Genomic DNA, 24,937 nt, shown 5'->3' with positions numbered 1-24,937 from the left:
CAACAATAAGATAATGGTTAAAATCTTTAAAATAAATTGCAACGGCATGCTAAAAAAATTACAACCGTATACTGAAAACAGAATGGTTGGAAAGACAGAGATGGAAAGTTTACACACACTACAAATGAATGACTGAATGATTTATATTAAAAGCAAGGGATAAGATGAATTGTCAAGGTTAAGATCTGGTTTCCTTAAAAATATTTCTATCGACTCAATTCTCAATAATGACTCTTCTCTAAAAGTACCAAGTACACAAAATTTTCCAATCTTCTACCTGTATTACATTCCTCTATGTGCTGTAAAATCGGTGATCTGGTTGGCTTGGCCGGCAACCAGTACGAGGAGATGCCATAATGTTCGGAAGATCTTCTCCGGACCCACTGTTTTGACTGGCCAATATAGGTGGCGCTACAGGCGTTACACTTGTAAATATAGGTGATGCTGGTTGTAATTTATTTTAAAGATCTTATGCATTTTATTTTTTTAGCATGCTGGTGCAATCTATTTTAAAGATTTTAACCATTATCTTATTGTTGCTACTTTTACTCAGCTTTGTCAACCAATAATTACATAATCTTGTAACCACTATTAAAATATACTGTAATGTCTCTTTTAGGCTTGAAAATGTTGTTATGAAGAAACAACGAAACGCATCGCAAATAAAATGTGGTGTCTCTTAACCTACGCTCTTCTTTTCCTACTGAGATTGAGATTTCCAAAACATCTATCTAAATAATATATATATAAATATATATACATATATATATATATGATGAATTATATATTGTATATATATATATATATATATATATTATATATATATATGTATATGTATATATTATATATATATATATATATAGTATATGTATATATACATATATATTATATATATAATATTGAACGTCAATGTGCACGTGGCAACCACTACCTTAAAACAACATCTTTCTAATTTCCTATTTTTCATATCTTCAGGGGTAAAAGTCCAAGGATAAGGCGAAAATTGCTTCTCTGTTGCTCCACAATTAATGCCGACACCTGTTTCAAGCAATATATAACTTACGGCTTTCTTCAGGACTATACTTGTCTTAAAATAGAATTACATTACATCAAGGTGAATGCAATAAAAAAAAAATCCAGGATCAAGTGATAGCCTTAAAAAATCACCAAACACAAAAATTTCTGAGATCAGGATAATTTTCCTCGAATCTTCACAACCAAGGATTGTGCCAGTGCCCTGAAACGCCCCTTTCTTCACTGTTTTTGTTAGTTTGGTTTTTTCAGATTCTTGTTTTACTCTACAATTTGTCTACCGTACTCACCTTTCTACTGGAGCGCTGTTCCATTGAAAAACAAGTAGGGTACTGAAGAAAGCCACAAGTTAAAGGCTGAAGCAGCTGTCGGCATTAAATTCGAAGCAACGTAAAAGTAATTTGCGACTTTTACATCAGACTGTTACCCTTGGAAAATTGGAAAGGTGTTGTCTTAAAGTAGTGGGTGTCTCGTGTGCATTTAGCATTCCATGAAAATTGCTAAAGAGAAATACTATGCCCAAAACGAACATTTTGTACATGTATATATAAATATGTAAAATATATAAACTTACGTAAATCCTTTGAAAATAGACGAAAAGGAGAATCACAATTCAGTAGTATGAGTTGAAAATCCACTCAGCGCTGCCAAGTACCCAATATTCTCGCGATGCAGTCAATATGCAATTAGGATATGCAATAAAAGCTGCATATTCTATAGATTTATTTGAAATCACCGTATTACAAATGAAAAAGTATTTTAAAGTCTCACTTAACAAAGAATAAATACGTCATCAATGAAAGTATCGAAAGAGTTACGCCCCTGAATTTGTTGTGACTCTCCATTATTCCTCAAGATCTTCATTCGAAGCCGATTGACTTTTAAAGACGAGGGTGGCCAATGAACCATTTTGAACGCAAAATAACGATTTTCAAATTTGTAAAATGGTGGAGAACGAAAAGAAAAATGATCGAACAACAAAATTTAAGGTTAGAAATGTCCCCTAGATTAATACCTTCGAAAATTCCTCAGCACCTTCGGCTGCATCACTCGGAAGACACTAAAACCCCACAACTACTGTAAGATGTGGTCACCAACAACAACCAAATGAAAACATGGTTAAGTCATTAAAGCATTCATATCTTTAATTCTGACTAAAGGAAAACTATTTTGCAAGGTTATGAGGATAAGTCTAACAAACAGACCATTTTCAAAATGATTAAATTAATAAAATACAAGTCTTTTCTGAAAAGTCAACCATGTGAATTTAAAGGATCACAATATTTCGAAAGCCACCAAAGAGAGAGTAAATAATCAAAATACTTCCGAGATAAATGACGACACTTGAATGTTCTAATATTCAAAGGTTCCCAAAATTAATTAAACGATTAAAATACTCTTGGGGTGAATTATGACACCAGGTAGCTTTAGAAAATTGAACGGAGCGGTTAAACGACAAAAACATTTCCTAAATGAATTCCAACAATAAAGAACATTTAGCAAATTTACCTCGGCGAAATGTTTTCAAACCTAATAACGGAAATGAAAATTCATAAATCATTTCTCCAAAGTCATCCGCGAGAACTCACTGAAACCGAAACCAGATATAGAGCAGAACCGTTGAATCCGAGAAACGAGAAAGTTAGAGATGTTGCCAGAACCTTAATATAAAATATTGGCAGCTTTGGCAAGACTGAGATACAGAAGAATATCTCCTCCCAATGCTAAAAAAAATTCCAAAAAAGATCATTCCCTTCGAAAGCCCGTAGATGTAAAAGTGAACAGGATCTTAACGATTACATTAATAATTTGGTATGTTAAATACACATTATTCATAATGACCTTCCACCTGCTAGATAAAAGTGTCTTTTTATGTACTCTCTAAATTTATCATTTTACCTTATGACGAGTGAAATAAATCTTTTTTTTTTTGGCCATTGTTCTTTACAAGAAAAAGACCCAATTAACTTCCGTTGCCAATACGAAGGGAAAGGTAGAGCAAAATTACCAGAAATAGTCAAGGAATGACAGCCAAGAAAATCTTTTAGAGTTGAAACTCTGACTTGGAGTTTGCATTAAAACCGAATAGGACGGGAAATATGGCAAAACCAACGCTATGCTTTGGAAAGTGATGGAATATACCAAGACAAGTACAAACTCTGTAATCAAAGAAGGCATAATTACAGTCCTCATTATCGCAATTCATTCTTTATTATGGTGCACGTAGTTTTCACTTGACTTTATCAACGATAATGATGCTATTTTAAAAGCTCCTTAATGAGGAGCCTCATAATTCCCACGCTAATTTGCAGAAGAAGAGCGTCAATGTTTCCTCCGACAACAGAGCGCGCACAAAAGAAACGAACAATTCAGTCTCTGCAATGTAAGTACGTCGCTTAAACCTTGAATCATTCAGCCCATAATAAAGTGTCTAATTATGGCTGACATGCCATCATGAATTCTACCCAACGAATTATGATATAATCTTGTTCAGTCAGCGTCTGGAGACTCATTTAGCAAAACAAATAAATTCAAGGACCGTAGGCGAGAAGCTGAGCCAAGTAACCTTCATTTGTCTTTTTAACAGGATCCTATGAATATGGTTGTTCCTTGTCCTTTTGCAGCAAAACGAAAGCACAAAAAATATGAGTATACACGCACGTACTCATGCACGCACAAACACGTACACAAATATATGTGTATATATATATATATATATAGTATATATATATATATATATATATAGATAGTTTATATATATATATATATGATAGATATATATTTAAATTATTTATATACAATTTATATATATATAATATATATATATTTATAGATATATTATATATTTATATATATATATATATATATCTTTATATATATATATATAATATATATATATATATATATCTTTAATAATATATTAGATACATATACAATAGATATATATATCATAGATCATATATATATATATATGGATATATATATCATATATATATATATATATATATTTAATATATATTATTATAAATATATATATATTATATATTTATATATATATATATGTTAATAATATTATTAAAATGAGCGAATACCACCACGGAAAATGATAGGCAGAAATGCAAGCGCGCTTTCGTCTTTACTAAGACATTGTCAAGGAACGTTCCTTGACAATGTCTTAGTAAAGACGAAAGCGCTAGGATTTCTGCCTATCATTTTCTTGTGGTATTCACTTAATTAATGAAGTCACGTGCATCTGCTATGATTTTTTAAGCATAAATAAATATATATATATAGATATATATATATATATATATATTATATATATGTATATACATATATAGTACAATGTAATTCTCTAAATTTGAAACAAGATCAAATGGCAGTCTATCGCGGGCTACAGAATCACCGTCATCATTGCTAAAATTTGCTTTATGTAATGCTATTGCTTAAAAGGTCTTACTGTATACGTTACAATTGATTTCGAGGGTACGCTATTATGAACTTCCCTTAATTAACCTTCATTCTCTCTCTCTCTCTCTCTCTCTCTCTCTCTCTCTCTCTCTCTCTCTCTCTCTCTCTCTCTCTCTCATCTCTCTCTCTCTCTCTCTCAACCTTTACAAATACCCCCTTTGGAATTACTTAAGATTCGATACCACAGTGACAAAATTTTCCTTTGTATCAATGAGCGGCAACTTTGTCCTTTCTGACGCAATATTACATATGTAAGTGTATAGACACTATTTTCGGTATATAAATGAGTGGTAAAGCTTCCTTATGACGAGAGCATGTTGAAAAATATGTGACGTCGTAAATATGAGTTGAGTAAGATAAGTAACAAATAAACACTTTCTAAAAGTGTATACTGAATGATCCTGCGAGCCTGGCAAAAAATGAACGCATGTGGCCAAATGGAAGAAAGTAACAGAAATATTCAGAATTATATAGTTAACTGCTTACTTTGACATCAACAGACAGATCATGAATTGGCAATATCTAACCTTCCCCGAGAGCGAAACTGGGAAGGATGTTAGGAAAGGCAAGATAGTCTAAAATTCCTTGCTCTAAAGATGCCTTCGGTTTCACTTGCCCATGACACCTCAGTCAGTGGTCAGGTCCCATAGTTGGTATACACTTATGACCCTTATGTGATCTCGTCCAAAGCGTTAAACAAATTCATGTGCGCGTGTTATACAAAATAAATGAGATGCTTAAGAACACACCTAGCCAGTGAACTGTCTGACTGTTAATTTATTACGATTTGTGTGTGTGTGTAAAACTGAAATAAATTACAATTATAATGAAGAAAAGCGACTTAGGAAAGATTTTGACAACCCTGTCCGTAAGGTTTGCCTTGAAAGGCCTCAGGTACAGTAACCTTCTAATAATATAAAGAACTGAATGTTTTTGACAACAGATGTTAGCATCTAAGTACAAGTCTGTAAATAATCGTAAATATTACGATGTCTGCGCGTGCTACCTATCAAGAATAATCTTTATCACGAGATTTACTTGACTTTCTTCATAAATTCAATACTATAGATTTGTGAGCTAGTAAGTGCCTTTTCATATGAACAAAAAATATTGCATTTATGCTACACATCATTATAATGTAATACACAAGTCATTTTAAATAAACGCATTTAGTTGTTTTGTAGAGAATTACTATCATTAGGCTGGTTTAAAAACTTAGTCTTATCCCACAACAAAACTGGATCAAAACCTTACACTAAAGCACTGGTTAATTCTGTGTGTGAGTGTGTGTGTTTGTGAAAACTACAAAATAGCCACAACCTTTGAGCACTGCAAAGCCAGGTGCCTGTGGATTAGCTACCATTTTTATTTTTTTTTTATGTTGGATCTACACTACTACGGTTCTGAACTCTGTTCCGTGCATTTCTGCTTTACATTCCTTTAAATAACCACCTAAATTCCACTTTATCGAAGCAAATCTTTTAATAGCATGTGGCCGTGTAAGCGTCTGCACTCTGTTTGAAGGGGCAGCGTTCCCAAATTATGTGAGCATTCTGTTTCCATAACAAAGTCCCCACATTCTGCTTCGCGAATAATGAAAGGGTGGCATTACGCTCTTTGAATTAAGTGTTCGAGCATTTTCTCCTGAATTTAGTGTCTGCGCTCTTTCTCAAGCGCCAACATTTGGAGGTTTTCAACTTTAAATTCAACACAGTTTCCCCAGAGTTCATTCTTCGGATTCCCGATGCAATGTTTGTTTCTTTCATTGTAGGTTTTCCCGTCCTCTCAATTATGAGCAAATTTGACAGTGCTCTTCATGGGTGAATTTTTCGTCACCTGTTGCTTTATTGTCTTTAACTGTGAATAGTTTCTTGGATCATCTCTTTCTGCTGTGTCTTCAAGAGGAAAAGGAGGTCTGCGGCCTGAATGGTCTTCTGCTTCCCAAATTAAAGGTTGGATGGATGGATGGATGTATGATATTTAGGGCTAAAGCCCAGGCACTGGGGCCAAGAAGGCCATTCAGCGCCGTAATGAAGGTTAAATAAGTTGAATTATGGTAAATGAATGAATGAATTAGTGAAAGAAATGATTCATAAAATTAGACGTGACTAATAAATAAATTAAAAATATGAATTTTAATGAATGGAGTAATATATATTTAAAATAGTTTAATGTCTTTAAAAATCTGTATATGATTTATAAAAATTTATCTAAATATTATTAAAAATTTCTATACACTTTAAAAAGGAGATGAGAGCAGAAATGTCTGCTTCATCTCCCAAGATATTTGAGAGGGATTTACCCTGGAAATATCTTTCCCTTTGGTTAAAATATCTGGGGCAAACCATCAAAATGTGCTCCACTGTTTGTATCTCGTCACAGTAAGCACACAATGGTGGGCTGCTTCCTTCTAAAATAAACTGATGGGTTAAATAAGTGTGCCCAATCCTTAACCTCGTTAAAATAACCTCTGCTCGTCTGTCAAGCTGGAATGACGAAGGCCACGGCTGTATATTTTTCCTAATACTTCTGTACTTACTGTTATTGGCAAGAAGAGGAGAAGTCCACCTTTCTTGCCACTTACTTAATACAAAAGACCTAATAGGACCTTTTAGGTCTGTATGAGGCACTTTCCTGAAGGTTGTTTCTGGCAGAGCGCTAGCAGCTTTTGCTTCCCTGTCTGCAGTCTCGTTTCCGTGAATCCCCACGTGAGAAGGAACCCAACAGAAAGAAATTAAAGGTTGGCCTTTTCAATTTATGGTTGAAACAGATCCCTATTTCTATCATACTTCTAGAATCAATTTCGGGAATTTACTTCTTAAATTATGTATCCTCACAAAACTTGTTTGCATGGTTACTAAGGCTTTTGTTTTGGTATTTCAACTACGACTTTGCTCCAATAGTTTCATGCTAAACACAATCTTTGGGTTGTCTTAACGTTTCTTTTACTTTAACATTTGGCCGAAAGTTTCCTTAAGCCTCTTCATTTTTCTACTTGAAACTCCAATTTACATGAAATCTTCCACTCCTTGTTTTTCTATTTCTACATTATCTTTCGTTTATCTACTGAAATCTCTTATTCTGGTACTTGTATCAGTCCTGACGTTTCCTTTTCCGTTTGTATTTGCAAAATAAGTATACTAAATTTTCTCATCAAGCTATCCAGCGTCAATCTAATTTTTTCATAATTTACTGTTAATATTTCTCATATTGTGCGGTATTATTCTCTTTCATGAACTGAATGTCCATTGTACAGTCACTTAATTCATTTAAATATAAGTTCGTTTCGTCAATTGAATCATTTCATACTCTCCCTTGAATCATAACTAAACTAGTGGCTTTCAGTGATGAGTATCATATATTAGCACATATTACTTCAGAAATTAAAGCATATTTTTGTCTGTGGGAACCAGTCTTCGATTTCGTCCCTTCTGCGTCTTACATTAAAATTCTGTAAACGCTTTCCATTCATGAGATCAATCACAAAAGAACAGAACGTTTAGAGTTCCTATTCGTAAGTAAATTCTTGGGAAGAAGGGCAAGAGGAAGAAATATGAGGTTGGAATACGGAGAAAGAAACCCGCTGCAAAGCTGCTGCAGATGGCAAGAAATCTGCTGCAGTTTGGCTATGATCGCCAACGTCTTAGGAGACACTGAAAATTGAAGACCATTTATCTTCCGATTTTCGTCAGTAACTTTATTGCTTGAGATATTTCTAAGCATTACCTTGGTATGTTTTGTGCCGAATTTCTGTTTCAAGTCAGTGCATTTATTTCTTGAGAGGGGTGCCTGAATCTGCTTTTCCTGAAGTTTCTTCCTCGCCTTCCTGAATTACTTTATATTCTCTCGCTTATTTTACTTGCCTGCTTTACATTCTTCCGTTGCTGGAGCAAGTCTAGCGTTATTACTGCTTATAATCTTGCTGTAATTCGCTTTTCTGAAATCCATGAATCAAGTACCTAAATTTGATATTTGGAATCTAGTAGTGAATTTGACATTTCTAATCAAGTCCACCCATTGTTTACCGACTGAAATAAATTCTGATTGCGTGTTTTATATATGCAATATCTAAAATGGCATATTTTCTTTGCAGGTTTTGGAAACATTTCTTACACTGTCTTTGGAAATCGAAACAAACCTCTCAAGTTCTGTATCGTGAATAAGTAACTGATCAGTTCTTAAATTACGTAGTTCAATTATTTTTTTTTTTAAAGAATTTCTGCACCACTCACCCTCAACTGTGGTTGTGTCAAACCTCTTCAGTTCCTTATGAGTATACATTCTACTAGTTTAGTTGATGGTAAGTATAGACTATGCAGGTTAATGCCTGGTGTGGACTTCTATACAATGCCCATCTAACAGAGACGAATCTTTGAGTTTGGGGAAGCTTCTAGCGGTATTTCTTCAAAGATATATTTTCTGCCTTTAACATCTCCCAATACAGAAATTCCATGGTTCCTCTAATCATTCCTTGAAAAAGGTGAATGATAACTTTATGCACACATTAAGTTCCAGTAATAGAATGACAATAAGGGGGTTTTCGTAGCACGGCCAATCAAAAGGGAAAACTTCATTGCACGTCAGTGCCAGAATTTTCTTCGCTGTGATACCTTGACATTTCCCTGCATTAATGAATCCATATCCTTTAATCTCCGACATGAAAAAGTGTGACTTAAAAGTAAGCTCCGTGACATACTCGACACTGATTTATTATCATCTTTAAAGTATTAACTCTAACGGTACGGTAACATGCAACCTCTTCCTCATCGATTCACAGTGGGTTGTTTCATATTATTTACATTCCACCAGCTACTGATGGAGTTTTCAACACGATTATTTGGACAAAAAACCCTCCGTTGTTTGTAAGCTATATCATTTGACATTTTCCAGAATTTTGGCGCTTTACAGTTGGCAACTAAATAAATGTCCAATATACTAGCAAAGCGTTGTGAGATATGACATCTAGTTAGATTTTAATGCCATTTCTTGTGCGCTCATCGGTGTTCACGTTTGCACATACTAACACGGCAGACCGAGTTGGCACTGGTTATTGTCCGCCAAAAAGTTAGCCTGGTTTTACTATAGTTTAACAAACAGTTCAGTTCACTAGATCTGAACTCTTAATTTTCACATCAGAAAATGTGTACTATTTTTAATGATAGTGGTGTGTGATGAATGGATAGTCTTCTGGGGCCACACAAAAATTCAGTGGTCTGACTAAACGTTTTCTTTTTCCTGTAATTCATTTTCTAATATTTCCCCTCCTGGTCATAAGCTAGTTATACCCATCACATTGAGTCTGCCAAAACGTGTCATCATAATTGGTTCATGGTTATGTTAGGTTCAACGAGTAAGCAGTCCACTAAAACATCATTGAATATATATACAAAACGTTAATTTCATATATTGACGATCTAGCTCTAGGCATTCGACTGCCCTCCTTGGCATTTGGGTACTTGTACTTTGATGAAATTGCATATCTTTGAAGCCAGTCTCATAATAGAAGCAACCTCTAGTTACTACAACTTGAAATCAGATTCATAAGCATCCGTACAACAGTCGTGATTTACAGTGAAATGAATGATTGCATTTAGGATATATTGATACTTTACCCACTAAGCTCTCTAGACAGAGAAAGGAAAGATTTGAGTGGCTGGACAGCAAGATGTGAGATCCAGATGATGAATGAAATGAAGAACACGGATCTAAAGGTGAAACTGGAAGAACCTCACACTTACACTAAGAAATAATTGCTAGAAGAGGTTGGACAGTAAGGATAGACGTAAAGATGCGGGAATGGAAGTCAAGATTTAAAAAAGGGTGCAGCTAAGGTCCAAACGGGACACTGCAAAAACTCTTAAGTAATGCCCGCAGTACGCCGCGTGAGGTGCTCTGACGGCACTACACCCGTATAGGGTGCCAGGATTTAAGAGGATCACAATTCCATTGGTATGCTTTATTTAGCTTTTACTTTCGCCCACTCTTCCCTACTCGACACTTGTAAATGTTCACTTGCAATTTCGTTGTGTCAATGGATGCGTTTTCATCTTTATCAAATGCGTTTACCCTATCTTTGTCATGGTCACCTTAATCTTCAGCACCAGTTGTAACCTCTGATTTATGACATGTAAATGTGTCTTTCTTAAGACAATGCATGTCTGAGGTAACCTGGACATTTATGCATCCATCCTCATGGCCCTCACATGCAACTTGAATATGCAAGAGTATGCACTGCGTGCAGACTGCATTCATGACATCCTTGGCTAGATATGTTGCATATACATGTGCGCGCAGGGTATAATGAATTTATATGGCCCTCAACACGTATTATTTCAGTAATTGCCATTGATGAATGGTTTTTTAGCGGGTGTTTTCAAAATGGACTACTATGTCTTTGCCAAAATTAAAAAAAATAATAATAATAATAAAATAAACTGACAATCATAACGTTATGCCTTAGCACGGCCAAGATTACTGTTTAAGACGCGTTAAACCTTTCACAGTAGCCATAAAAACATGTCCAGCCGTTCACTACAACCCTAATGACTCTTTGGACATCATAGTCGAGAGGATCTGCATCAACTCCCTTATTTAGAAATACAAACAGTGGGCACAAACCGATAACTAATTTCATTGAGACGATTCATTTCTTATTCACAAGGCACGAATTATGCAGAATATCGATCTCCGATAATGTTGATCATGCCGCATCTTCTCCAGAATTCCTCTCCCGTATCGGGGAATTGGGAGGGTTTATGAGATTGAGGCCTCGATATAAGAAAATGGATTTCAATAGTCACTCTAATCGCGGCTCAGTGCACACACACATTCTAGGCCACTCAACTCACGCGAGCCTTGCTTTCTCACATCCTCTCCGTCATTGTCCATATCCGGCAATTATTCCCGCGAAGTGGCTCAAACAAGATCAAGTCTAACGTGGTTGTCAACCTTTTTCGCCTTATGTCAGAATGTCATTCCTCTTACCACAACCAACGCCCCCCCCCCCCCCCCCCCCCCCCCAACAATCCCAACCTCCCTTCCCAGCCGTTCCCAAACCTGTCTGCCTGATAAGGTGCATTTCAAATAACATGCATATGATATGATACTAAAACTCGGTAATGCGGACAGATGCACACCGTTTTGTGTGGACCCAGAGCTAGTTTGAGCCTGTCGATTCGTGGTCGCAATTTCGCCCCCTAAAACTGCCCCGTAGAGAGAATTCCCCCCCTGGTTGAGAACCTTTATCTACGGTCTCAACTGATACTGCCTCATTAATGGCGGTATATTTACTTACCATTTAGCCCACCTCTCAATGCCCCTGCTTTTACCGTGACCACTCTATGATTTCAGCTCCAAATGGAGCTCGTTTACGTATTTGCATTCGCCGTTTACTTTTCTTTCCACTGACACGAGAATAACATAATATAAAGCGACCAGACTTGGCACGGACGCAATATTTGGTAAACTGAAGAACCTACACCAGCGTGACTATCGCTCGAGATTCTGAAGCCAGGAAAATTTTTATTGATAAGATATAATGAGATTATTCTCGCAGAGAAATTCTTTTTCTCTCTCTCTCTGATCGAACAGTGTCTTATTATTAAGTCGCCATATTTTTCGCTAACATATCAATAAGCTACAGTAACAGTGAAAAGACTGGAAAGTACAACGTACGGCATGACTGCAATGAACCAAGACGGTTCCTAAGCAACTCCAAAATTCTGTCTTTATATCCTCTGCACCCAAAATTTCAAATTTAACAATGTACTGTAACTTGAACACTAGCTATAACCGTCCAGGGTATATATCTGTTAATAAACATGTAACAAATCAACAACTCTCATAATTTTCTGAAGGCAGAACAGAGTATTTGGAGCGTGCGATTTAATTTTCAAAAACCGCTAAAATGTGAGAGAGGGGTTTAGGGCTTCATCAAAGTTTGCTTTTAATTGGATTTCTGCAGAAGAGACATCACGAAGATGGAAACATTTAATCATTCAAGACACAATGATTAACGAACATCTAAAACCTCCATTGGCATAATTCCCATGTGACGACAATGCCAAGCACATCTTACCTTACTTTTTTTTTTATTTTTCTAATCATTATTATTCCAAAAAATATGTGAACATTCACAAAGAACTATCCTAAAATGCCATGAACATGTACTTCAAAGTGGTATGACAACCTCAACCAATAAAAGGTCGAAAGAGTTGTCTTCCGTCGATGGTCACTATGATGACCATCGAGAGCGAAAAAAGAAACCCGCCACTTTGTGTAAAAGTTATTCCGATAATGGAAACCCTAGGATTCTGCTATTACCCAAACAAGAGAACACTTTTCGAACAAAGATCTAAGAAAGGTTCTCTAGCCTCCCGAACTCTTCTAACTTCTAACGATGAAATATGGTTTTATTGTCGTGAGAGAAAAAAAAAAAAGAGAGCTCCAAATTTCAGGTAACATCAAGAATCATTCAGTGAAGTGTTAACTGAGCTATCGTGGAAGTGGAAACACGGTACGAGTTCACCTTATCAATAAAAGAATAAAGTCCCTGTCTCGATGCAATTCATCTTTTTATCCAAAAATAACAACACATGAGCTTGAGATCTTCGTCATAACAAGCAGCATCTTCAACTCGCACTCTGAGATAATTCCCAGTCAATAAATAAATCTATGGCATTGGCAGGGAGTAAATATCATCTGCATAACGCACGATCTTATTTTCCACTCCAAAAGTTAGGGCACTGTCACTAGCAAAATCAATAAAGGTCTCAGCGTACTTCCCTTGGTAATACTAGACATGACAGGTCTAGGCTCGCCATCAACACCGATAAGTTAGTGGTTTTTTAAAACCTGAACCTGTGAATAAAACCCAAGTAGACAACCTCCAACATCTAGGCGACAAAGCCTTTTTGTATGTTCGATAGATATCAAGACTCGCCACAATCACCATGAATAATTATGGTCTCTTTTATCGGTAAGGTTCTCTTGAATGTAACTAGCCAAAAAAACATGCATGACAAACTCTTGATTGTTTCCTGCAAACATACTGGTCGTCAGAAAGCAAGTGCCTAGATTCAAAACACTCATCCTAGAAATTACAGGAATTTTCGAGAGCTCTCAAAGAATGAAGACGACTGCAAATACGGCAATCAAAATTTATGCATAATTTCAGTATCTAAAAAAATACTATTTGCAAAACAAGAATGGCCACAAACGTCTGCAAAAATTATGGGAACCCCCATCTGGCTTCTCTCCAGCACAATAGTCAGGCTATCTAGGGTCTTTATAACGTCCATCTGACGTCAAGTACATTTGGTGAGAAGTGCTTTCAACAGACAAGGTTCAGAAAAAGGATTATCAACTGCAGATAATTTAATCTCAAGACTTCAAAGGCAAATTAAAATATAAAGAAGGAACAACTGACGCACGACAACCAGAATGAAGGATTTTAAATGTACTAAAAAATAAAAAATAAAAACCTACGGTCTTTTGTTTTTTAGTTTTTAACTTCTTAACACTAAGCCTTAAATGATGGATGCGCCATTGACCACAAGAGATGTTGAAAAAATGCTGCAGATGGCATTGTGCCATAGGAAAATTGTATGTTAATGAAGTTCTCTCTCTCTCTCTCTCTCTCGACACATGCACACACACACATTTTATATATATACTGTATATATATATATATATATATATATATATATATATATATATATATATATATATATATATATATATATATATATATATATATATATATATATATATATATAATGTGTGTGCACTATATAATGTGTACCTGTTTGTGTATATATTCTTTTGCCACTTATGTACACTGTATCTTATATCCTTGTCACTTATATGAAGGCAACTTTTTTTATTATCCCAAATATCAAGCCTTTTGATCTCGGGAATTACATCCAGAAGGAATCACAGTTGCTAAGGGCATCTGCCCTAGCTAGGTTTCGCATCTGTGCTTTTTGGGTTAGATACGGAGAAAGACAGTCGGCGTACCCATTCGGCTGCAAAGAGATACAAGATGGTATCGATTCTGCTATACACATTCCTGGCATAATCAGCTTTTGTATCTACAATCGAAATCAACCCATATCCACCATGATCAGTGACTACTTAGTCTGTAAAACTTTGCTAATTATGATAGTTAAGTCACTTATACATATTTACCTGTTTCATAAACCTAACTATTGAGGTGCAAATCACCCTTGAATTCGATAGGAATACAGCATAGTCGAAATGAAAGTGGAAATAAACTTAAATACCTCTCGACAGACGAATGGCTAAAACGTCTACCTACCTCTGTATCTAATCCAAAAGGCCGAGGTTCAAACCATGGCATGGGCAGATGCACTTATCAGATATAATCCACCTTGGGTATAAGTTATCGCGAGGTAGAGCGAATTCGATAACAAGGATTTTTTTTTAAAGAGCAGGATTGAAAACGTGAATAAAAAGAAATAAAAAAATATCTTCATCCGAATGCTTTCATCAATCTCGTAGTCACCTTTCCTCGGAAAACGGAACTTATAGAAGCAAAAGCATTTCTCCATAGGCATTTGGAAACAACAAAAGAGGCTAACTCGATCTGAGCATCATTTAATTATGCTGAATATGCTGAAAATGCCTTATCACTTTCATCTCGTAAACTTGGCAGCGGTAAGAGACCCTCATCTGCCTCTAATAGAGAACAGATTAACAATTCTGACTTTGGGCTTTTGCATTGCTCCTCCTTGAGTATTGATCTCGTGTTTGGGGTTCACCAGCTCAATGTCACTCGAGTCTCTCGGACACCCAGAGCGTTTGGATTTTGCTTCGTTTTTTTTTCCTCTATGGACAACTACAGGCTAATTACGTGATGTAAAAAGGAAATCTTAAAAGAATTCATCTTTCCAGTGTCTGCCTTAGGCTTTTCGTGACCCAACAATATTTGGCATAATCTCCAAAAGTTTTGTAATGTCACTACTTGTCATTCAATCATTTCCTTTAAAGCCTAATGATGTGACATCCTTGCAATATCTTAAACACATACATACATTGCTTAGCTTCCCAACCCCCACCCCCCTAGGAACTAAGCATTTTAAATAACGTAATAGAAGCACCAAAACACAAACTGCCGTCCTCTTGGAGCTGTTAATGGAATGGAGGATTCTATTGTACCTTAGTTCTAGCTTGACAAAGCCTGTGACACAAGCGAAACGGACCGAAGCAAGTGAAATAAATGGAATCCACACCCCGACTGTGTCCTTATACAGAATTCTGAAGAAACACTGAAAGTTGACGTGAGAAAATACGAAAATGTTAATGCCACAAAAGGGGATCGCCTAAATATATACTATACTATATATATATATATATATATATATATATATATATATATATATATATATATAACTTGATCACGATATATATAAAACGTGATGCTATGTATAAATAAAGGTGATGCCACGGAGGAAAATGAAAAGACGAGAATTGCCAAGATCTATCGGTCTACACGACCCTTTACTTGTGCCTCAAGTAAAGGGTCGTGTAGACCGAAAGATCTTGGCAATTCTCGTATTTTCATTTTCCTCCGTGGCATCACCTTTATCTATATATATATATATATATATATATATATATATATATATATATATATCATATATATATATATTTACTTATATGTTTTACTATAACAGCCACATATCAATATATTTATGGTAGAAATGTATTTACATAACGGTTATAGATGAAAATAGAACTAGATCGTTTCATAGTTCATGGTGATCCCACGACACAAAGCGACCGTATGATGTAAAGGCTTTTCAGTACTGGCATCCGGTGCTGAATAAGCCATGAGCCTAATGTACCCTCCCAAATAAACTCATTTGCTTCATCGTTAATCACAGCATGAACAATTAGCATATTTTGTATCTTTTTCTGATTTACGCGAATAACTAGCCTATAACACTGGTCTACTTTCTGAGCCCCGCGGTCGCAAGAATGACAGAAATTGTTAATATTGGGTATTTACATTTCTAATGTCTTTAAGCCAGTCTAAATACTGTCCACAAGTCTCGTCAGGCTCATTTTGGTTATCATAACGGTATGCTTTTCTTCATCGTGTTAGAGTCGACTAAATTTCTCACCTTTCGTGACCCTTCTGCAGCGAAGCACCCTGAAAAGTAAAAAAGAAAAATACCGAAGATTTATAATCGTCCAAAATGCATAGCTTTTGACATTATTTGTCAAATGAATGGCACACCATTGAAACCTTCACGTGAAAATGTAATCATATTACAGTAAGTGCATCAACGACAAGGTAATGTATATGTAAAATAAGTATTACGTTCATCTATGTACTTAAGGGTATTTAAACACAAATATACAAATAGCCATGCACTGGAGCCACCCGGAAAAGATAAAACTGCTGATTTTTAAATTAAAAAGAAAGTTTTACGAATACTAATCCCCCCGAAACCTTTTTTTTTACAAAAATAAATAGATGCACACGTTATATATATATATATATATATATATATATATATATATATATATATATATATAGTGCCAAATCATTTATCACTTATAATTCCCATTTGGTGGTATTCCCGAAGCAATACGAATTGACTAGTAAACGACATTTGTAGCTTAATGTCTGTAAGTATGTTACGGTGATGTGATAATATATACACACACACACACACACACACACACACACACACACACACACACACATATATATATATATATATATATATATATATATAATTATATATATATATCATTAGTAAACGACATTTGTACTTAATGTCTGTAAGTATGTTACGGTGATGTGATATATAAACACACACACACACACACGTATATATATATATATATATATATATATATATATTGATTAGTACGACATTTGTAGCTTATGTCTATTTAGTACGACATTGTATTAATTCTGTATGTATGATGTATTATATATATATATATATATATATATATATATATATATATATATATATTATCACATCACTGTAACATACAGACATTAAGCTACAAATGTCGTTTGCTATTCAATTATATATATATATATATATATATATATATATATATTATCACATCACCGTAACATACAGACATTAAGCTACAAATGTCCTTTACTATTCACTTCGTATTATTTCGGGAATATCACCAAATGGGAATTATAAGTGATAAATGATTTGGTACGTAAGTGACTCGAACACTTGACAGTGCTGTCATCGACTTCCAGTTAACGTTGCTATGCACTGAGCTAACATTGGATAGCGAAACCGAATTTGAAGTCGTTGGTTGTACTGCCGGGTGTTTAAATCACTTAAGTACCAAACCAATTATCACTTATAATTCCTCTTCGGTGATATTCCCGAAGCAGCGCAAATTGGATATTAAACGACATTTGTAGTTTACTGTTTGTGTGTGTATATATATATATATATATATATATATATATATATATATATATATATATAATATATAGTGTACTGTATACATAAAACTGTATCTTTTGTGTGAAAAGACCGACATATGGCTGGCTGGCTTATTAAGTCTCTGTTCACAGCAAGACCAGAGATAGTTGATGGACTCCTCTTCCCATGTGACACAATTTCAGGGAAAAACAGAGCAAATATACAATGAATGGCAAGAAAAACTGGTCTAGTAAGAAAAATCTCGCGTTCACTACACCAACACATTATCCCTAATACTGGGAAGTCCCATTTATATAATGAAGCCGAGGGTATGGCCTAGGCATATAGCCTAGTCGAAACGCCAAAAATACTGTCAGATTTTATGAATTTCACATTTTTCTTGGAGTATTGGGGAACTGAAGGATTACTGAATTTAAGAATATGAAACAAACTTCCCATGGAAGCCCTGATTACCCAATTCAGAATTACTGCCCGGGTCTGCATTAACAGCATCACACATGACTAGGCATAATCAAGATACCTCAGTTTGAGTAAATGAATATGCTCATGAACTGGTAGAACAAGAAAGGGTTTGAAAGGATCCGCTTATAAAAATGCGAAATCTATGGAAGTGAACGGACAATTAGGACAAACGTAACCCGTCAACTACAGCAAAAATAGACTTCATAAAAGAAACAAGAATGTAGCCATAAACAGGGAGTTTAGTTAACACCACCTTGTGCCATAGCATATCAGTTCACCAAAGATTCTGAGGAAGGACCACCAGGTATGAGTGAAGTAGGAAAGGTCACAGATGATCTTGCTTTACTGAAGCCATGCTAGTGACTAGAGAGAAGGCGGCATATACGCATAATATCCAGGAAGCGAGAGAGCGCGCGCAAGAAGTTGCAAGGTGCGATGTGGTTAATGTACTACTATTATGGCTTCGTTGGAGGTGTAGGAAGTGGATTATTAGGGAATATCTACACTTACTGTCAAGGTTAGCACAAACTATATATATATATATATATATATATATATATATATATATATATATATATATATATATATATATATATATATATATATATATATATATATATACATATTTACATTACTACACATATATGTGTGTATAATATATATATATTATATATATATATATATATATATATATATATACATATATACATATATGTAATATATATATATATATATATATATATATATATATATATATATATGCATATATGCATTTTACTTTCCGAACGAATTTTTATTTTAGAGCAGTGGCTCCCGGTTGCACCCTTACTAATCTCAGCAATGATTTGGGGACGATATTGGCGGCCCAATGGCCATGTCCCGCAGGGAAGTCATGACGAGGAATTTTATGTTGATGGCCTCTGACATTCTCTAACAATCGCCCATGCAGACCAACTGCTGATCAAAACACCAGCAGTGTAGTATTGCATTTCTGTTCCGAAGGAGTTGCTTTGCATCTAGTGTCTTTCCTTCACTTCACTGAACATTCCAATCTCCCTCCTTCCCTTTACCCATCAAATGTCCCTTAGTTCCTTCCTTCGTGGAGTTTTTGCGCAATACACAATCATCTTTAATTTTCATACGGATTTATCATTCATTCTTTCATACTGTAAAATAGGTCACATATTCTGCAACATTATTTAGTCCTGCTTTTAAAGCCACCCCTTTCCTTAATCCTCCCCCCCAACCCACCCATCCTTTTTCACTCTTTACATCGAACATCCTGATGGTTGTAACGTCCGATATATTACAACAAAAAAATCAATCGTTCTTACTGACTAAGTTTCCTGTCTAGATTCACGCTAGTTCTCACAATCCCCTCACGGACTCTCCTGCAAAAGACAAAGGCAATTGACCGATCGTAACTTATCTGGAATTAAACTAAAGTCATTATCAACCACATTAGAAACCAGATTTTACTACGCACTTAGATATTCTGTTCTCACACGCTTAAAATTTCAAGCGAAACAATCTTCACTATAAACAACAATCTAGTTTTGCTTCTAGTACTAGTGAGGCAGTATCTGCGGTATAAAAGGAAAATATTTAAACATTTGCTGTGAAGATGTAGGATAAGCGAGAGTAACTCATTGATAGGTATAGAATCAAGGAAAATGGAGGGCAACTGCTTCTAGTTAACAAATGATTAAGGAAATCAACATCAACTTTTTTTCATTAAAGGTAGCTGTTCATCGAAAAGAAAATTAATCCTAATAACATGCAAGCAGGCTGTGAAAGGCATATATCATTATCCCATCATAAACTGTCCCCTTATCATTTTCACTTGAGTACAAATATACTTAACTGAAACCTTAGCCGGTTAACTTGAAGTTTTCCTTACTCATTTTGTACCCATTATCTGGCTGTCGACATACAAGTATATCACAGTTCTTATTAGACTCTATTTTCCATTTCGTGGACTGTTAAAAGACAACGCCTTGTGGTAATTTTTTTTTTTTTTTTTTTTGCAGTCAAAGGTATTTGAATAACCTTCTCATTAATACATCTTCTGGTCATTTCATGGAATTTCAGTGTTACTCTGAATCGTGTATTAAAACGAATCTGATTGTAACAATTCCCAAATGGTACATTAAATGCGGTTTCATGATTTACAGCTCTATAAGATAATAATTTCTCTTTCACCCTTTTTCACCCTTTAAACGAAGTTCTTTTTCCTTTAAGAATAGCAAGTTAACCAAAAATACAAAGGTACAATATCCTTTCCATTTTAAGGAAGACACCTGGAAGGGCTTTTGAATCATATCAAATATTTTAAAGGAAATAAAAAAAAAGTGACAGCAAAATTAAGACAAATCGAAATACGCTCAGGCTGTGATTTATATATGTGAATATACAAAAGTATCTCTGTCATTCCATATCACCTACCTAGCCTCTTTGCACATGATTCAAGTTTGCATCGTTTCTTTAAGTAATTACTACCTTCAGTTTTTAGCAAAAACCTTAAATATTTATATATATATATATATATATATATATATATATATATATATATATATATATATGTATATATGTATATATATATATATAATATCGCTGGCCAACGAAGCTGAGCAAATTCGACTCTAATCAGTACTTAGTAGGGTAACCTCTAAAAAATGTCAGGCGATTATAACGGCACATGAGTAGTGGATCAAAATACTTGTTGACAACCGGAAGAGTACCTCGAACTCCCTTCTATAAGTAAATTTCTTTGAGATGTAAAGAACAAATATATATATATATATATATATATATATATATTATATATATATATATATATATATATTACGTGTGTGAAACGTCGAATAGCTGAGAAAGGAGAACTAGAGACACCAAGCCTTTAAGGTATCATATACTCAACTGTTGCAAATCAAAGTAGAAAGACCTGGTTTCAGACCTCTTTATCAGAAAAGAAAGAATTCGGCAGAGACCAGCAGAAAGAACCCCCTTTTACATATTTTGTTTGCAGTTTTCATCGAGAAGGTTTGAGGGTCTAAAAGAAATATGTATATTAGACAAAGTTATTTTCTTCAACTAATGGCTTGATTCAGTACAGAAATTCGTGAAAATCAAGGGTTTACTATTTTGGGAGGTTTTAATCATGTTGTCTAACAATTCTAATGTAACTTTGCGTGTGAATGGCCACTCTTTCTGGTTTGTATTCCTAAACGAAGGCGAAATATATTAAGCAAGTATGCATAAACATCTACACATTGTAAATCTCCCCAGAGAAACTCGAGAACATATGTACGCTGTTTTTGTGTGAACGTTTCAAGAAGTATACAGACTGCCAGGTCGCAGTTACTACCACATTCATACTTCTTCACCCACTAAAATAAGTGCACATGAGGTTCGCAGACCCATAATATTCACCGATATTACAAAACATGCAGAAAGAATATACGAGACATATGGATATAGCCTATATAACGTACAGAAACCTTCGTAAATTCGTATTGTATTGTTTTCAACTGAATCCTTTTAATACATAAGCATTTACTTTTGTAATGTGTAAGAACCTTGTTTGTTTTCTGCTTTCCTTAAATCCTACAAGTTTTCCTTGCATTTTGTTATACTTCACTTTGAAACACATCTCACCATTATTATCAATGTAAGCTAACGTTCTTAGTCAGCAGCCTTTAAGTTGGGATTTAATTTTGTATTATATAAACCTCCCGTTTACCATAAATCTGTGCGTTTAAAACTTTAATTTTCTTAAATCAAGGCTAGTTAAATAACATTAGTGTGATCAGTGTCAAATACCATAACCGCGTTATGATATGAAGTTCTTCTCAGCCAATATGAAAAAATGATCATAACGTCCTTATATTACATCATTCTATACTGTAGGTGGAGGGGCTTCTCAACATCGCACCTTCCTAGCGGAGACTTGTTTTTCTGATCGCTAGTCTTTTCTTGGCAGACTTGGGCTGCCATTAGTAAGTGATCTTGTCAGTGGTTTTCGCCTCCACTTACACGTTACATTGCTTGAAAGTAGCTGTAAAGAACAGTCGATCAAGATTGGGTAGAAGTAGTTCTTAATGTCCAATGAAAGTACACACAAAAAAGGAAGAATATTTACTTTTTCGTACATCAGGATATTCGCATCGTGAGATCTAGCCAAAACATTTCTTCATTAGTGTCAAAGCTCGTCATCTCACTGACATGATGTTAATGCATAAAAATTTCTCTTCGACGAAACACTTCTGCCTGTGGATATTCTTTGAATAAGCGTCCTTCCTCTTGTACACTTTCCCCCCTTTTAGCAAATTTTGTACATCTTAGACTCTGACTTACAGCTTTCCTTTCACACAATTTTAATCATATTCAGCATCATTTACTCTGATGTGTAATACTTTTATTTGGAAAAACTACTCATCCCTAAAACATTCTTTGATTTGTTTTCTATTAACTTAATATCGTCATTCTGCTCTTCTTTCACGTTCATTCACCCTCTATTTTTCTGTAATTCATCACTATTATTTTCTTTCTTGCAAACTTTTTTTTTATTATCAAAAGCATCCTTCATCCGATTTTCTTTCGCTCTTTTTTATTCTATGGGAAAGGATATTTCATCTTTTGTACCCACCCTTCCATTCCGACCATTATTCGCGGCATATTCTTGACATCAACAACTAACCTCTCTCCGCTTTTAGGCTCATCTGCTCATATGTCAAATATTCTTTATCTCTTGTCCTCCCACTTGCTTTCGAGTGTGATTCGCGCCGAGGTTATTCTTAGGTGGCTCTATTAAAAACGCTTCCAAGATATTATCTGCTCACTCGATAGCTCGCGCCGGTTCCTTTCTGTTCTGGCGCACTGCTCGACATAGCAAAATATTCCCACTTTTTTTCTCTCTCTCTCTCTCTCCTTGACAATTTCTCAAAATGCATTTGAAATTTACGCTACTCGACGTACGTCAATATTCCACTACTTTTAATTCTCGGCAGCTTGTCTGTTGTTTAGGTTTTGTGCTGTTTGGTATAAACTCGTGTTTGTTTTTTGGGCTTTTCTTTAACTTCATTTAGATTTTTCAGCTTTCGACGGACTCTTATTTCACTCCGTATCCACAAAGTAACAAATTCTATTAAGATTTGACACTGGCCAACATTCGTAAACTTTACCCTCTTTTCTTCTTTATGCAATTTCTCTGACTTCTTTTAGACCTTACACAGCTCATCACGAGTGAAATTTCCTTTCGTTCCTCCATATTCCGACAATATCTTAATTCCTTAATATATTGCATTTACTAATACCATAAGAAAAGGTATTTATCTTATCAAATTAAAATCGTATTCAATGTTGAGCGAACTTTTACAAATAATATGGCCTTCTTGTCGACAAAAGTAACAAATCTTAAAAATAGTGTTTTATTACAATGAAACTGTTGAAACTCACTGTAGACTTGATCTCAATTTCTCCACTCAACGCCGAATGGATTCCCGTGCCAAATTCGCAAAAGAATTTACGATGCCAAAGCAGTTTCAAGACACAAAGATTTAGAAACCATTCTTAGCTATAATTCCATCATCATTAACAATTAGGTTTTCCCATGGCGAGACACTGCGTTATATCAGCTGACAGAGATAAGTCCTAAAACCTTTTACCTATTCTTGAATTTTATATGGCAATATTTGTAGTCCATTTCTTTCCTTATCTCAAGGCACCCTTCGCCCCGCCCCAAGCACTAACCACCCTCCACCTTATCGTAATTCACGAATTTCAGACACATATCTGTACTTCTTTCATTTAGTTCCATTTCATCAAGATGACTTCTGTGGACTTGACGAGATTAAGCACTCACTTTAGTGGCTCTTTTTCTTTCTTATTCCTACAAATTTTTCTTCTTTTACTGCGACTCTTTATTTAATATGCAACAGAGGGGGATGATCACTATATGATTTAAAGGAGAACGAAAAACTTGACTGGGTGAAATACTTTGAAATTACTCTCGAAAAAATCAACATAAACCTTAATTATAACTTACATTCTTTCCGATGGAAAGATACTCAGGATTACTGAGCAAAAAAGATGAAATCTACTTTTAACTCACTAATACCGAAGTATATATAATCTGCAACACTAAAAATCCACCTCACACTGGACTCTCAAATGAAGATAAGAATCTTATGCTCTTAATGGAACATATTAGGGTATATCGCTTTATGTGGAATGCCGGTTAATCGTCATCATTTAAAATTCGTGAACAACTTTCTTACATAAAGTTCATTAGAGATCGACAACTGCTAATATGAACTATGCCCTATTTTTAAGTCAATGTTTGAAAAAGAAACTAAAGATAGAACTTAATAACTACTATAAAAACCTTAAAAATAGCAGTGCTCATATCCATTGTGTGTGTGTGTGTGTGTGTGTGTGTGTGTAAGAGAGAGAGAGAGAGAGAGAGAGAGAGAAATCCCATTCGAACTTAGATGAAATCAGTTTGACCTTTCGCT

General features: G+C 35.0%; 1 protein-coding gene across 5 annotated transcripts in view; it reads right to left on the bottom strand.

Moving 5' to 3' along the window:
* The window catches only part of LOC135223780 (probable G-protein coupled receptor 21), a 75,856-nt gene that overhangs the window by 47,470 nt on the left and 3,449 nt on the right, over window positions 1–24,937 (bottom strand). Inside the window, exon 2 of one of the 5 annotated variants that reach the window (XM_064262573.1) lies at window positions 16,650–16,678. The exons of 3 other annotated variants lie outside the window; for them this stretch is intronic. The gene's annotated coding sequence lies outside the window, so the exon portion shown is untranslated. Of the gene's footprint in view, window positions 1–16,534; window positions 16,560–16,649; window positions 16,679–24,937 lie in introns of those variants that run through there. One more of the 5 variants, XM_064262600.1, reaches the window with a different exon arrangement.

Source organism: Macrobrachium nipponense, chromosome 20, assembly GCF_015104395.2.
Source record: "Macrobrachium nipponense isolate FS-2020 chromosome 20, ASM1510439v2, whole genome shotgun sequence".
Classification (NCBI taxonomy): Eukaryota; Metazoa; Arthropoda; class Malacostraca; order Decapoda; family Palaemonidae; genus Macrobrachium; species Macrobrachium nipponense.
Note: the sequence above shows the minus strand (reverse complement) of the source record. Positions and strands in the feature narration are given on the sequence as shown.